The sequence below is a fragment of the Serinus canaria genome, chromosome 12, assembly GCF_022539315.1.
Source record: "Serinus canaria isolate serCan28SL12 chromosome 12, serCan2020, whole genome shotgun sequence".
NCBI lineage: Eukaryota > Metazoa > Chordata > Aves > Passeriformes > Fringillidae > Serinus > Serinus canaria.
The window spans coordinates 6,353,315-6,366,222 of record NC_066326.1 but is presented as its reverse complement, the minus strand read 5'-3'; the positions used below and the strand labels follow the sequence as shown (position 1 = coordinate 6,366,222).

The following is a 12,908-nucleotide window of genomic DNA, read 5'->3' as shown; positions in this document are numbered from 1 at the left end:
TCGGTGAGTAAATTTTCATAACCTCGGAACCACCTCTGGATCGGGGCGGAGCTGCTCCCTGTGCAGCAGCCTGTGGAGCAGATAGAGATGTAACTGTCAAAATAAGGGCAAAACTAAAAGAAAGAATACAAAGAACTCCCTTGGCTCAAGGTTTTCAAGTTCTTTCCTCTTACTAAAAAAATATTTTTAGAACACATGCTCACAAGAGCATATTGTTTTGCTGCAGCCCCTGGTTTAAAAAAGAATAAAAAATGTAAGGAAGCTGATTAGAAAGGTCTGATTAGAGGTAAAATGTATCACTGATAACATCTGGGTACAAAGTGAGAATTCACAGCATGGTAGGCATGGAACTGCTGACACATGGATTGTTTGCTTTGGTGAGATGAAATGAGTTATTCCATGGTCAAACCCAAGGCAGACAGGTAGGGGCAGGGACTGCGTGTCATGGACTTCCAGAAGGATGTTGCAGAAAAGAGGGGCCTTGCATAGCTTGGTCTTTTGAAGAGTCAGAGCTGTAGGCAGGCTCTGGAACAAAAAGGGTAATGCTTCCACCAGCAGTGCAGATTGGCAAACCCAAAAATTACCCCTCAAATGTCCAGGAAATCAGCATCATGTGACAGGCAAGGCCACGTAATGCTAATGCTTTATGCTTCAATTTTTATCCATTCCATGTGTTCCTGTCTTGAAACCTAAAAACCCAGTTATCATTTATCAGCATTTCCATATTTCATTTCTGGACACTTCTACCCATGAATTATCCATCCTTTTCATCTTGCTGAAGAGTTGAACCCTTTGAACTGTGTTCTGTAGCTCTGGTTCAGTTTTACCATTCATTCATCAGCGTGAAGTTAAACAATTACTGAACAACTTGGGTAGCTGGCAAGCACGGAGGAAGCAGGATCCATTTCTGCCTGGGGGAGAAAAGACTCCATACAATAGCATGGCCTTTGTCTTGCATCTCATAGGTGATGCTATTGATGTGAAGGTTCTATCACATTGTGTGCCAAACCACTTGAGCTGGTTTCAGGTTGCAGTTCCCCCCGGGGTGTTTCCACTCAGTATATAAAATAACCAGATCTGCTCTCTGTCCACTCCCAGCCTGGACACTGCTTAGTCAGCTCCCCAGTCTTGGCAAGCTGAAGCGAGAAAGTGGAGTTTCACTCCCTGCCTAGTTATTATTATTTTATCAATGATCACTCCTTTTAATGCTATGGAGTGCATGGCAAAACAATGAGCAAATTGCATGTTTTCCTGAGGTGAGCAGAAAGCAGTGAGGTGACTGTAAAACACAGCACACAGACGTGTCAATACATTGTGCTTACCTCTGCAGCAGAGCTTTAATTCAAGACCACAGAACTGCTGATTCCCTTGCTGCAAGGAAGAGGGCTCTGGGGTGCATGACAGAGATGCAGCTCTGTTTCCAACACATCAGGAACATCAGGATTCTGGGATCAGATCTGGGTCATGTACTACTATTTTGATTTTGGAATTATCTCAACATTTACCACTAGGAGACATGGTGCAAATAACAGTGATCTTAGCTTTGCCTTGTAGACCTTTATGCCTTGTAGACCTTTTATGTTACCTTCCCCCCCCTTTATTTTATATTGTTATTTTGCATTATAATTCATAATTCTTTTTTGCACTGTGCTGACATGAAATATCAAGGAGGAGTTTTTTTGGAAGAGTTTGTTACCAAGAGGAAAGACTATAGCAAACTACAGCACTAAGAGTTGAACTCAGTGATCTTAGAGGTCTGTTCAAACCTTAATGATTCTATGATTCTATTCTGTGACTACTGCTGGATGACTTGGACTGAGCCAGAGCACCAGAAATTGAGTGTGAAAAGGGGCCAGTGTGCCAACAGCCCCTCCACAGGCAGGGCTGAGGAGGCAGGGCTCAGAAAGCAGGACTTGAGATCTGGCCTAGGGATGCTGTCCAGACCTTGTGCTTTTCAGGACATGGGAATTGGGTCTGCTGGGAAGAGTTTAGAATTTTGTTGATTTAACCCTCTCAAGCTGTTTAAAAATAACATTTCCTGTGCTTAAAACATATCTCTGCTATTCCTGTGTCCCATGGTTTTTTATCACTCTTTTTTTCTTTTCTTTTTTTTTTTTTTCCCTGGTTAATGAGCTCTCACAAAATGCCTGGAGGCATACAACTACTCTAGCATGAAGTTTGGCTTTAAGAACAGGACCTTGGGGCCCTTCTGCCCAGGAAAAATGCCAAATACAGGATTTTACCTTAAAGGGTATCCAGGGGATCCAGAGATGGTAACAGCATCAGTTACCAGACTGGGTATCTCCAGCAAAAGCTGCTGGGCAAGCTGGGCAATGCTGGAGAAACTCAGTTTGTCAGATGGGAAACTGCTCTTGGGGTATTCATGTCAAACAAGTGTTACATACAGTAGGGCAAGAGATTCTGCAAAGATTTTAATATAGCACGCTCAGTCTGGAAATTTAAAAGGTCATAAGGAAAATGCCTTAATTTTTCAGGTCATTACTAAAGGACTTAATCAAAATTCTCTGTGAAGAGCCTGAAAGCACCAAGAAATCCATCACCTGAACTCTTCAAGCTGGGCTTATTAATCATCAAAATCAAACCAGTCTTTTTAATTTAAAAAATACACATGCAAGTACTCATCTCAGTGCAAGAGGCTCGGGTTCAAGTCCTTTTTCTGCTCATTACAGGCTTAGGTTTTTTTTTCTCCCTCCTGCTGGAATTGCTTAATTTGTATAAAAAGTGAAGCATTCATCAGATGAGAGCTCCTGCCAGTATAACCTGGTTGTTGGGGTGAGGTAGAAATGCCCCTGCAGGTCTGCAAACCAGGCTCATTTCAGGGGAGTGTCAGGGCTCTGAGTGCTCCTCTCCTGTGTCACCTCCCACCGTTCCCTGCCTCTCTGAGCCAAAAATCTGTCCCCAGGAATCCCCTCCCATCCCAGCTCTGCCGAACCCGGCACGTTCCTGTGTCTGCACTGAGCAATGAAGAGCTGAGGCTTCTCACCAGCTCTAGGCTCAATCAGCACAAGAGGGATGGTAATTTCATCCCATTTTACATGCAAGCTCAAAGGCATCTTGAACCTGGAGCAGCTGCTAAAAGTAGGTGTGCCCATTATTTATTAGCAGTTAGTATCATGTATCAGAAAATGCAACAAAATTGGCATAGTGTGGGGGTTTTTTTTGCCCTATCCAATATATTTTTATTGTTTATTTTGATTTTAAGAAAGAAACGCTAGAGGAAAATTCACCAAATTAAATGTTTGCCAATGTTTTCACAGAAATATTTGCCACTGGAGGTCAGCTCCATATTTCCAAGAGTAATTTAATAACCTAAATGTATTATATCAAAAATCCCTCTGGACTCCTTGCAGTCTAGAGAGATGTTCATAGGTCATTTTAAGAACATCAATATATACTTTGAAGATAACTCCAGAATCCCCTCTGTGCTGTAGATTATTGTTGGACAAATTGTCCCTGAATCTATTTATTTGTATATATTTCTTTTTTGCAGTGCTATGAGAAAGCATTGGTTTATCTGGCTGAAAGTGTCTTGCTGCAGTTACACAACTGATGTTTGGCAGAGCATAGCAATACTGACTGAGAAAACAATGGAACAGATTAAAAGTTACCTAGGAAAGATTTATTTACTCAAAATTGTTTAGTGGAACTCTACAATTTAAAGCCACTCGAATATCAAAACAGATGCTATAAATTATTTCACTCAATCCCACTGCTCAGAATGCCTGAAATGATGATCTGTGCATTTCTTTAATGCCTTTTGCATCTTTCGGTGTGCACATTTTTCTTTTCTTTCAAATGGAAAAAGGAAATTTCACCAAGATAGTCTCAAAAAACTGACAAACTTTAAACAAAAAGCCATTCAAATCAATGTAGGCTGGATTGATCAGCCTTCAGGTTGCACTGGCTGAATTGGGCAGCCCAGGTTCTCCTGGCTCAGTGGGGCTGATGCTGGGGCTGGCACAGCACGGTGCCTTTGCTGCACCTGCACTGCAGCCCTGGGCCAGCCCCACTGACCTGGCACTCAGGGACACCTGGCCCTCCAGTCTGCTTCAGCAGAACCACTCTCACAACCCAGCCAGCAGTGGAGACCAGGGGGTCAGGCCAGGCTGGGAGTGCAGCATCCATTCAGTGCCACACAGAAGTGAAGGTGCTGCACATGGAGAAAACCTGGGCTGTGGGCAGTCAGAGGCACATCCCTCCTTCCAGGCATCCCCTCGTGCCCTGCAGGCACAGTCTGTCTGACACAATAGAGAGAGCAAATTAGGCAAGCAAGTAAATAATATCTTTTAGTTTTTTTGCTTCTTTTTGAAGTTTTCAGCAGGCACAGGAGGTTTTCTGTCCTGCTGGCCAGGCAGAACATCCCCAGCTTGCTGAGCCTCACAGAGCTCAAACCCTGCACTTCCATCCTCAACGCTGCAGTGGAAAGAGCAGGGCAGCAGGCCAGCTCTGACTGAGTGACCCAACAGGAGTGTGAGTGAGGAAAACCCTGACCTGACTCGTTTTGTTGTTCCCTCAGAGTATCCAGGCAGGGGCCAGCTGCTGTCCATCCTTCCTCATACCTACAACATGAGGTAAGAGTCACTGTTCATTTTCTTGCCTGATCCTAGAGCAACACACATACTTAAGCACATCTAATAAATATTTCTCCTAGCTCAGAGAAGACTAACGTTTATTCTTGCTTTAAAAAAAGATTATACCCTCTGAGTATACCCTTGCATTGCTCTGGCTGTATGCAGCTGGTTTGGGATGAGATGGCTGCAGGTTCTGGCTGGAAAAACACTAATAAAACAAGAATCCAGAAATCCTTCAGTTGCATCAGGAAGGATATTCTGCAGCCAGAGGAAAACCCAGCACCTCAGCTGCTCCCTGAGAGATGCAGGGGGATCTGTTCCTCCCACACCAGCAGTGCTGGGTGATCTGGGCAGAGCTGTCTTTGCTGCTGAGCTTGAGCTTCTCAGCAGGGCAAGGACAAGGCGAGTTTTTCTGGGGGAAGATTGGAAAGTGTTTGTGTCCCTGGATAGTCTGTGGAAGTGTGTGGGTGTTCCTGCTTGCTTTGAGGGCTCAGTTCCACAGAATACTTAGGCACATGTGTAACCAGAAGGGACATCCAGAAGGAGTCCTGCAGAGACAGACACTTCAGCCTCTCAGCTGCAGCAGGATCCAAACAGTTTTCCACGAAATCTCAATTGCTTTTCTTTTGTTCCAGCCACAAAAATAGCTTTCATTCTGGCAAGTCACTGCCTATGTAGCAGCTGAATTAAACTCAGTTTGAAGTACAGCATGTCCTCCCCACAACAACAACAACAAAAAAAACCCAATACAGGTAAGAGATCTTGCACTACTGAACATTACCTGGATACTAATGTGAAAAACAGGATTAATTCAATACCAAAAAGTTGTGAGAAAGTTTGTGCAAAAGCAACATCAATTATAGGGACTGTGTCATACCAGAGCTAATTTACAGCAATGTCAGTTTACATTCCTTGGCCAGCACTGCTTATTGAATAATTAAATGGGCAGATGACACAAAATCAGATTCAGAAGTCTGAATGTGAATGAATATCAGTTTCCTAATTCTGAAAGGAATTTAATCATGAAAATGTCCACTTACTGTCCAGTTTACCATATTCTGGAGAAAGCTGAAAAGCTGTGATATCCATGAGATCATCTTCGTGGTATTTTTTCCAGGACAGAAGGAAACCTGAGCTATTGCCTCTTAGGGGAACAGGATTTGGGATGAAAACCCCCCTCTTTTCATCTTCACATAATGAAACTTTCTGACTGGGGTTCTCCTATGTCATTAAAACAGACACATCATTAAACCAGACACTTCATTAAATGTGGAAACACATTTAAAACAGAGTGTGGGATAACTTCCTAGAACTATAAAGAAAACAATTACAATTGTAGCAAAAGAAACAGTTTCCACCTAAAATTATTCAGTATGCATTGAGTTTCTAGTATTTAATATGCATTGAACACAGTGCTTTGTGTTCTATGAAGACACTGTGTTTCTCAGCATATAAACATTTAATTGCAATGATGTCTCACATTTCAGCTGCAAAGCTAGACACATATGTTTTCTGAATGTGTCAAATAAGCAAGACACCAACTAGCCTTGGTATATTGAGAAGAATGTGTTTAAACCACATGCCAAAGTAAACAGGAAAACTAAACTATTGGTTGGGATGTGTTCTCGTTTTTTGTGGGGTTTTGGTGATAATTTTTAAGCATTACAATGTTTTATTGGAGCCCTAATACATATTAAAATGAATATAAATGAAAAAGTGTTGATTCATCTACGCAATGAATTTACACACCCACCTGAAAAGAGACTTGAAATTTTGAAGTGTCAAAGTGCCACTTTGCTCACATATATTTTCCTTCTCCTGCTAATAAATCCAGAATGTGCCTAAATAAGTGACAGATTTAGTTAGACTAAGTTTTAAAGTGAAACTGCAGCAGCGACCCTGTTTTGTACAGAAAGCCATCCTACAGAGAAGCAGGGCTGAGGCAGCTGCAGGAACTCAAATTTTGTGTCAAGGGGCTCCATGCAGATGAACAGTCAGGACAAAATATGGAGGAATTCCTCTCCCAAGGCAATAATCCCCCTCTGCAAAATTGTTGAACAAGGTAAACTGAAAGTTTCCTTGAAAATTTTGCATTTCATGAGTAGAGGACCATTCATTTTATTCACTCAGCTGTATCATGTCTGATAAACATATTTTCCATCATACTTTCTGGGACTTCTTTAAGGTACCTACAGAATTAAAGCCCAAACCCATGAATTGTAGAGCCAGTGTGAGGGAGTTGGTGAGAAAAGCATCACCCCCATACAACAACCCAGGCTTGTGCCAGATGAGTGTCTGCATCACCACGGCTTGATGTAAACAGAAATTTCCTGTCTTGGATCAGGGGATGGGGGATTTGACGTGTAAAGGAGGGGAGGATGAAAGGGTAAAGCCCCTGAGTGCACACAGCAACAGGCCCAAGTTGGAAACGCCCCTGGAGACTCACACTTCCAAGGAATTGCTTCCAAAAGCCTGGTTTGCACATTTGTTGTTAGTACATCCTGGGATTGCCATGTGAAGGAGAAGCACCTTGTCTTCCAGCCATTCCAAGGAATGAACAGACTGGGATTTAGTTCAGGCAGGTGTTGGCTGGTGATAGATTCTGTGTTCACCTGCCAGATGTGTCTGTTTACAGGGCACCTGCTCTGCTCAAACACAGCAGGGTGATGCTGCAGTTTGGGCCAGCATAACTCATGGGAGGCTTTCCTGCCTGCCCATCATCCTTCCCAGGAAGATCAGTCTGCTTTAGAAGATGAAATAGCCCAGTTGGGGCCTATTAAACTCCTGCCTCAGACACAGAGGCAGGGTAATCCTGGAGAGGGATCTTAACACACTTTGGGTAAGGCTGTTATGATGAGCACCATCCAGAACATCTGGCAGGAGATAACATCCAGACTTTTGGCTGAAAGATGGACTCCCAGAGAGGGCCCAAGGGAGACAAAGGAGGTCAGGACCTCTCCACCAACATTCCAGCACAAGGAGGCAGAAGTGCAAGATGACCTGTTTGAATTAGGATGTTAACTGGACTGGGATAGATGGGAATTGTTGCTGCAGAGAAAACCAACATCCACTGGTCTGAACTGTGCAATACCTGAGGATCTCCACTGCTGGCATTGTCTGAAGCCTGCTCTTAGGCTTCTTGCTGTCAGATTCCACTTGAAAACTGTTTCTTTCTCACTTTGTGGATGCAGCATCTGTCTGCTGGGAGAGGAGTGATACACATAATTAAGTGCAAATAGTGTTCTCATGATGCAATGCAGACTCATCTAACGTTCCCCAGGTACCCCCATCTCAAAAAACTTGGCAGGAATTTACCAGTTGTGAGGCTGGGATTTAGGAACAGTGGTAAACTTGTGTGGTCCTGCAGAAGTGCTCCTGGTGCACAGTGCTCTGATCCTGCCCTTGGAAGCAGCTGTGCAAGTCCACACTTATGGCTGGGCTGGTATTTTGAAGGGAAGTTTGGTTTAGTTTATGTGTTTTTCCTCCTTTTCCTTTAAGACATCCTTCACTTTAAACCCAAGATCTCTACATTTAGCACAGGGGGACAGTGCTGTCAGGCCACTGCAAGTGGCTGCTTTGTGTAATGGTCAAGAGACTCAGCATAGGAGACTAAAAATCCCCCACAAGCAATCCCTCTGGAAAGTGTGGAGGAGGGCAGTATTTTATATCAAAATGCCATTTAAGAACAGCTGACTGGTTTGTTGGTTGTAGTTGTGCTGGAATGAAGGGAGAATGAGCTGTCACCAGGGCTATGAGATGAGGGATGTGGCTCCTGAGTATGCAAAGGGATCAAGAAGAGTCAATTGTGTGATTTCCATCTCTCCCAGCCCTGACATTTCCCCTCTGCCACAAGCACATTGGGCAGGATAAGCTCACTTTTTTAGCAAATGCTTAGTGGATGAATGTCAGCTGTTTATCATAAATTTTTTCACCTTTTAGCTGCACCCCCAAAGCATTTTTTACTTCTGGCTAAGGGACTTGAGATATGTATTTATTTATTTATATAAGTTAAAGTACAAGCCAGAAACTTCCCTCATGATTGCTCAACCCAGACTAAGTTCTTGCTACCACTCCTCCTGGTTCAGCCTTGGCAGGTGGCTCAATAAATTTATAATATGCTGCACAACCCAACAAGGAGCTTTATCAATGAAAACAAGCCCTCAACAGGAATGTTCAGTCACTCTTCTCTAGTGGAATCAGCCTAAATGTAATGCTTTCATCCCAAGATAATGTTAGTCTGCAGATTTGGATCTGTTCTCACTGCTCCAGGGCTATTTATATCTTCATACCTTGAGGGTTTACTAATTAGCAGCCTTCTTCCACACCCTTTGATATCACTGAAGTAATCTCAGTGTCAGGGACTGCTTTCTCATGCTGTCTCTGAGGGAGTGGAGAACAGCTGGAATCATTCAAAGCGTGAGAGTTTGAGCAGTTCCCCAAGAGCAGTGATTGAAAGATGGCAATAGTGCTGCTTACACAAGTACCCTGACTGCTTCAGGATGGCTGTGGCTGACAGGATAGGAAAAATATTTACCCTGAGCTCAGTCCAGAATCAGTAGTCAGGTTTGTTGGTTGTAGTTGTGCTGGAATGAAGAGAGAACGAACTGTCACCCGGGCTATGAGGTGAGGGATGTGGCACCAGAGTGAAAGGCGTCCTTACCTGAGGCAGGGGGGAGGTGGAACAAGGTGATCTTTAGGTTCCTTCCAACATAAGTTGTTCTATAATCCTCTTTCAGCCACTCAGGGAGAGGCATTCATTAATGAATACAGAACAAACTTTCCTTTTCCAAACTTGATGCAAGTAGCATTTACCAAACTCAGCCCTATCTCAGGATGGTAGCAATTTCCTTCACCAGACAGCAGCTTTCAAAGGGAGAGCTGGCACAGGTGGCTTCTCAGAACAAAGGAAAAGACATAACAGTAATAGCTTTTTCTTTTTTCCTTTGAATGTTTTGCATGCAAGGCTGTGTTAAGTACAAAGCAGATGACAACTAAGAAGATTGTTTTGGCTGACGCAGGAGTCCATCTCTGTTCTGGTGGAAAGAGATGACAGCAACATGTGCGAGACAGCCTGGCTGAACTGCAGCCTTAATGGGAGATGTTCACATCTCAGTAGGCTTCAAGATAAATGGCCTTTATCTTGTCTTCCATATGGTTTTGCTTTCCATGTAGTAAGTGAATAACATTGGCTGAAAGAGAGCAGAGATCAGACTGCACCAAGCTGGGAAAGCAGGGAAGAGGAAAGAAAAATTTGGAAGGCGGGGAGAAACCCTCCATGCAGGATCCTGATGGAGTATGACAGGATGAACATGGTGGAGCAGTAATGAGCAGCTCAGGAGCCTGAAGAGAGTCTGCCCAGCAGGTGGGGTGAAAGGCAGTTAATCTGGATGAGAAAGGATCACCTCCCTGGCATTGTTCACTCTCTCAGCTGGGTTTGGACCAAACCACTCACTGGTCAGTTTGCTTCAGGCCACGCATGTGCTTCAGCTCCTGGGTGGTTTGGAGTCTTGGAAGGAAAGTTTCCTGTCACAACTGACATCAGGAGGAGTTTTGCTGAGGATGTCACTGGGACTGTGCACTCTGTGATGCTCTAGGGAAGAGACAGGAGCAACATTGGCTCTACTTCAGCATGGTGATTACATTACTAACTCCCACAGAGTAAGTTAGGAGCTGCAAACACAGTCCTTCATCCCAGCAATATTTTATACCTTAATGTATTAGTTGTCAAGGTTAAAGAGATAAGAAATACGTATTAAAAGCCAAAGCAAATGCACTCAATGAGATGGCAGAGCCACGCTTCAATAGGTCTTTGGTTTTATAAGCCAATTTAGCCCAGGTCTATTAAGAACTCTTCCTGGTGAAAGAGTGAGGGTATTTTCTCTGCTACAATCATATCAGCCTGTATTCTGGGTTAATGGAGATAAGTACTACTGCCAGATTTTGTTCTTTCCCTGCATGTAATCTAATGCCAGATGGTTGTGAATGGGTATTAAATCCCTCATGTGCATGACCTCCCCAAGGTTTTTATCATTAGAACCTTAAAATAATTCAAGGAAAGCTTTTCCTAAGCCTGATCATAAACCTTCTAATGAGGAGCTGAAGTCACAAAGAAAATCCTTTCTTTAATTCTCATTTGGTGTTTTTTTTCCTCCTTTATGACAAACAAGCAAGAATTCAGAGATGCTTTAAAACTGTTTTAGTAGAAAACACATAAAAAATGAGCATTCAGGTGAACAGTTCAGGTTCCCAGCAGGGTTCAGAGATGTAGAAACTGAACAGCCATCTTCAACCCCTAGTGCATGGGCCAGCAACATCACCACCATCCCTCAAGGCACATAGGAGTTACTCTGTCAGTAACTGACTGTTTTATTCACAGTGCACCATAACACCTTGTGTCAGAATAAATACGATCCAACGTCAAATGAAGTTCAAATGGGACCTTACCTCACAGAAGTATAAGGACTTACATGAACTCTCTCTTCCCACAAACTGCAGTTATGCAATTGCAGCTGCATCCCCAGAGATTTTCCTAGGAGTTTTCTTTCTTTTGCACAGCATGGAGGATACATTTTATGATTTTACTTTTGGTTTTCTACTTTCTGTATACTGCACTGCACCAAGCTGTAGTTGCTGCCTGTTGCTTGAGCACACAAGAGAAAATTGTTCATATCCTCATGGGTTTTCTGTACTTCTCATCAGTGAATCATCCAAAACCAACAAAAGTATTCCTGTAGCTAAATCACACATTGTGAGAACAGGGAGGGGTGAGAAATAATAAAAATAAAACAAAAAACTTTCAGAAATTTTGGGGTGTCCAAGCTGTCCAAAAAACTTCACAAGGGCCTTTACACTGTACATGTAAGACTCAGCTCTCATTAATATCTGTACTGGGAATATGCAACATCTGCAAAAAACCCCAACCCCTGGCCAAAACCACAGAAGCAATCATCCTGAAATAGTTTAGTTTGGGTAACTGCAGAAACTGAACCCAGTTCATCAGGAGGGCACTCAAATGCATGAGACCTTAATCATGGGACCATCTTGCCTTGCCCTGAAGTCCCACACCCACCTCCCAAGACCTAGGAAGATGAATCTGAAAGATAACATGCTCCTTCCAAGATCTGACGCTAGAGCAGAGCCACCCAGCACAGCAGGAGACCATTTATTTAGAAATAAATAAACAAAATATGAATAAAAATACAAAACCTGCCTCAACACCCAGAAGTACCCTGTCTTGTCACCAAGGATGGCATCACTGTGCAGCACATGGTTTCCCCAAACCAGAGTCACTCTCACCCACTTCTCCTGCAGCCACACAGACAGGGAATGTGCAGCACCTCCTTTGGATTCTGACAGGGATGCCTCTGGAATGGGAGAGGCAGGGAGCCTTTGCCAGAGCTCAGAGCTGAACCAGGAGCACTGAGCTCCAGACAGACACTGGAGAAAACAACATCCTGATAGTTAACAGCAGTTCATTAAATGTTTGAATATAAGTCTGCCTCTTCTTATCTGCAGCTCCAGATGTCCTGCCCTCATTGCAGCCTCACCTCTTAAGTAAGTTTGTCCTCTTCACCTTAATTCCGTTCCTGTTTTATATTCACTGTTTATGTCCACACCCAGTTTCACTCTGCTTAATTCTCATTGTATTTATCTCCACATTTTCTTTATCAGCCTTGTTAGCAGCTCATTACCTCCCAGCATCTCCCTGACTCCCATATTCCAACCAAAGCCCCCTTTACCTGATTCTGGTCCCTGTCCACCCACCCACTCCTCACAACCCTTGTGCACACTGACTCCCTTGGCATCTCCACTGAGACCAGCTTAATGCCATTCATCCCCATCTCAAACTGTCATCTGACCTAGAAGAGCATTTGTCTGGACAAGGAAATGCTGGAAAAAACTTAGGGCCAAAGCCCTGTCTGAATTTGGAAGGCATCAGAACTGGGAATGCAGCACAACCAAGCTCAGAGACAGGTCTCCATCACCCCTTGGTATAATTTTCCTCCCTGGCACCTTGGCCATGCCCCAGCAGCACCATCGTGGGCTGTGGAGGAGCAGCAATGAAAAGGCAAAACCGAGTGTGGAAGGAACTAATGAAGCTGTGCAGAGCCCTTCATCCTGCAGCCAGCAAAACCCTGCCCAAGTGCAGTGCTTTACAGCTGCACGCAAGCTATTTGTTATCCCAGGCCAAAAGGAAAAAAAGAGTTGTTGGTTTCTGTCCAGTCCTTAGATGCCATGTCTTAAAAGAACAAAGGAGCAATGCTGCCACCAGGCCTCACCAGAGAGGGATGTGCTGGGGCTGCAGGACAGGCCACT

The 12,908-nt window shown here is 43.7% G+C and overlaps 2 long non-coding RNA genes across 2 annotated transcripts in view; both read right to left on the bottom strand.

Moving 5' to 3' along the window:
- Positions 1-3,570: 3,570 nt before the first annotated feature.
- On the bottom strand, positions 3,571-6,099 carry LOC108962233 (uncharacterized). Its single transcript, XR_001990741.3, has 3 exons — positions 5,633-6,099; positions 4,513-4,580; positions 3,571-4,255 (listed from the first exon to the last, which is right to left on the bottom strand). It is a non-coding gene; the product is annotated as an uncharacterized LOC108962233 (long non-coding RNA).
- Positions 6,100-6,187: 88 nt separating this feature from the next.
- The window catches only part of LOC127060085 (uncharacterized), a 37,163-nt gene continuing 30,442 nt past the window's right edge, over positions 6,188-12,908 (bottom strand). Inside the window, exons 13-15 of the long non-coding RNA XR_007778693.1 lie at positions 9,127-9,175; positions 7,684-7,793; positions 6,188-6,433 (exon numbers count right to left, since the gene is read on the bottom strand). This is a non-coding gene — a long non-coding RNA (uncharacterized LOC127060085). The remainder of the gene's footprint in view (positions 6,434-7,683; positions 7,794-9,126; positions 9,176-12,908) is intronic.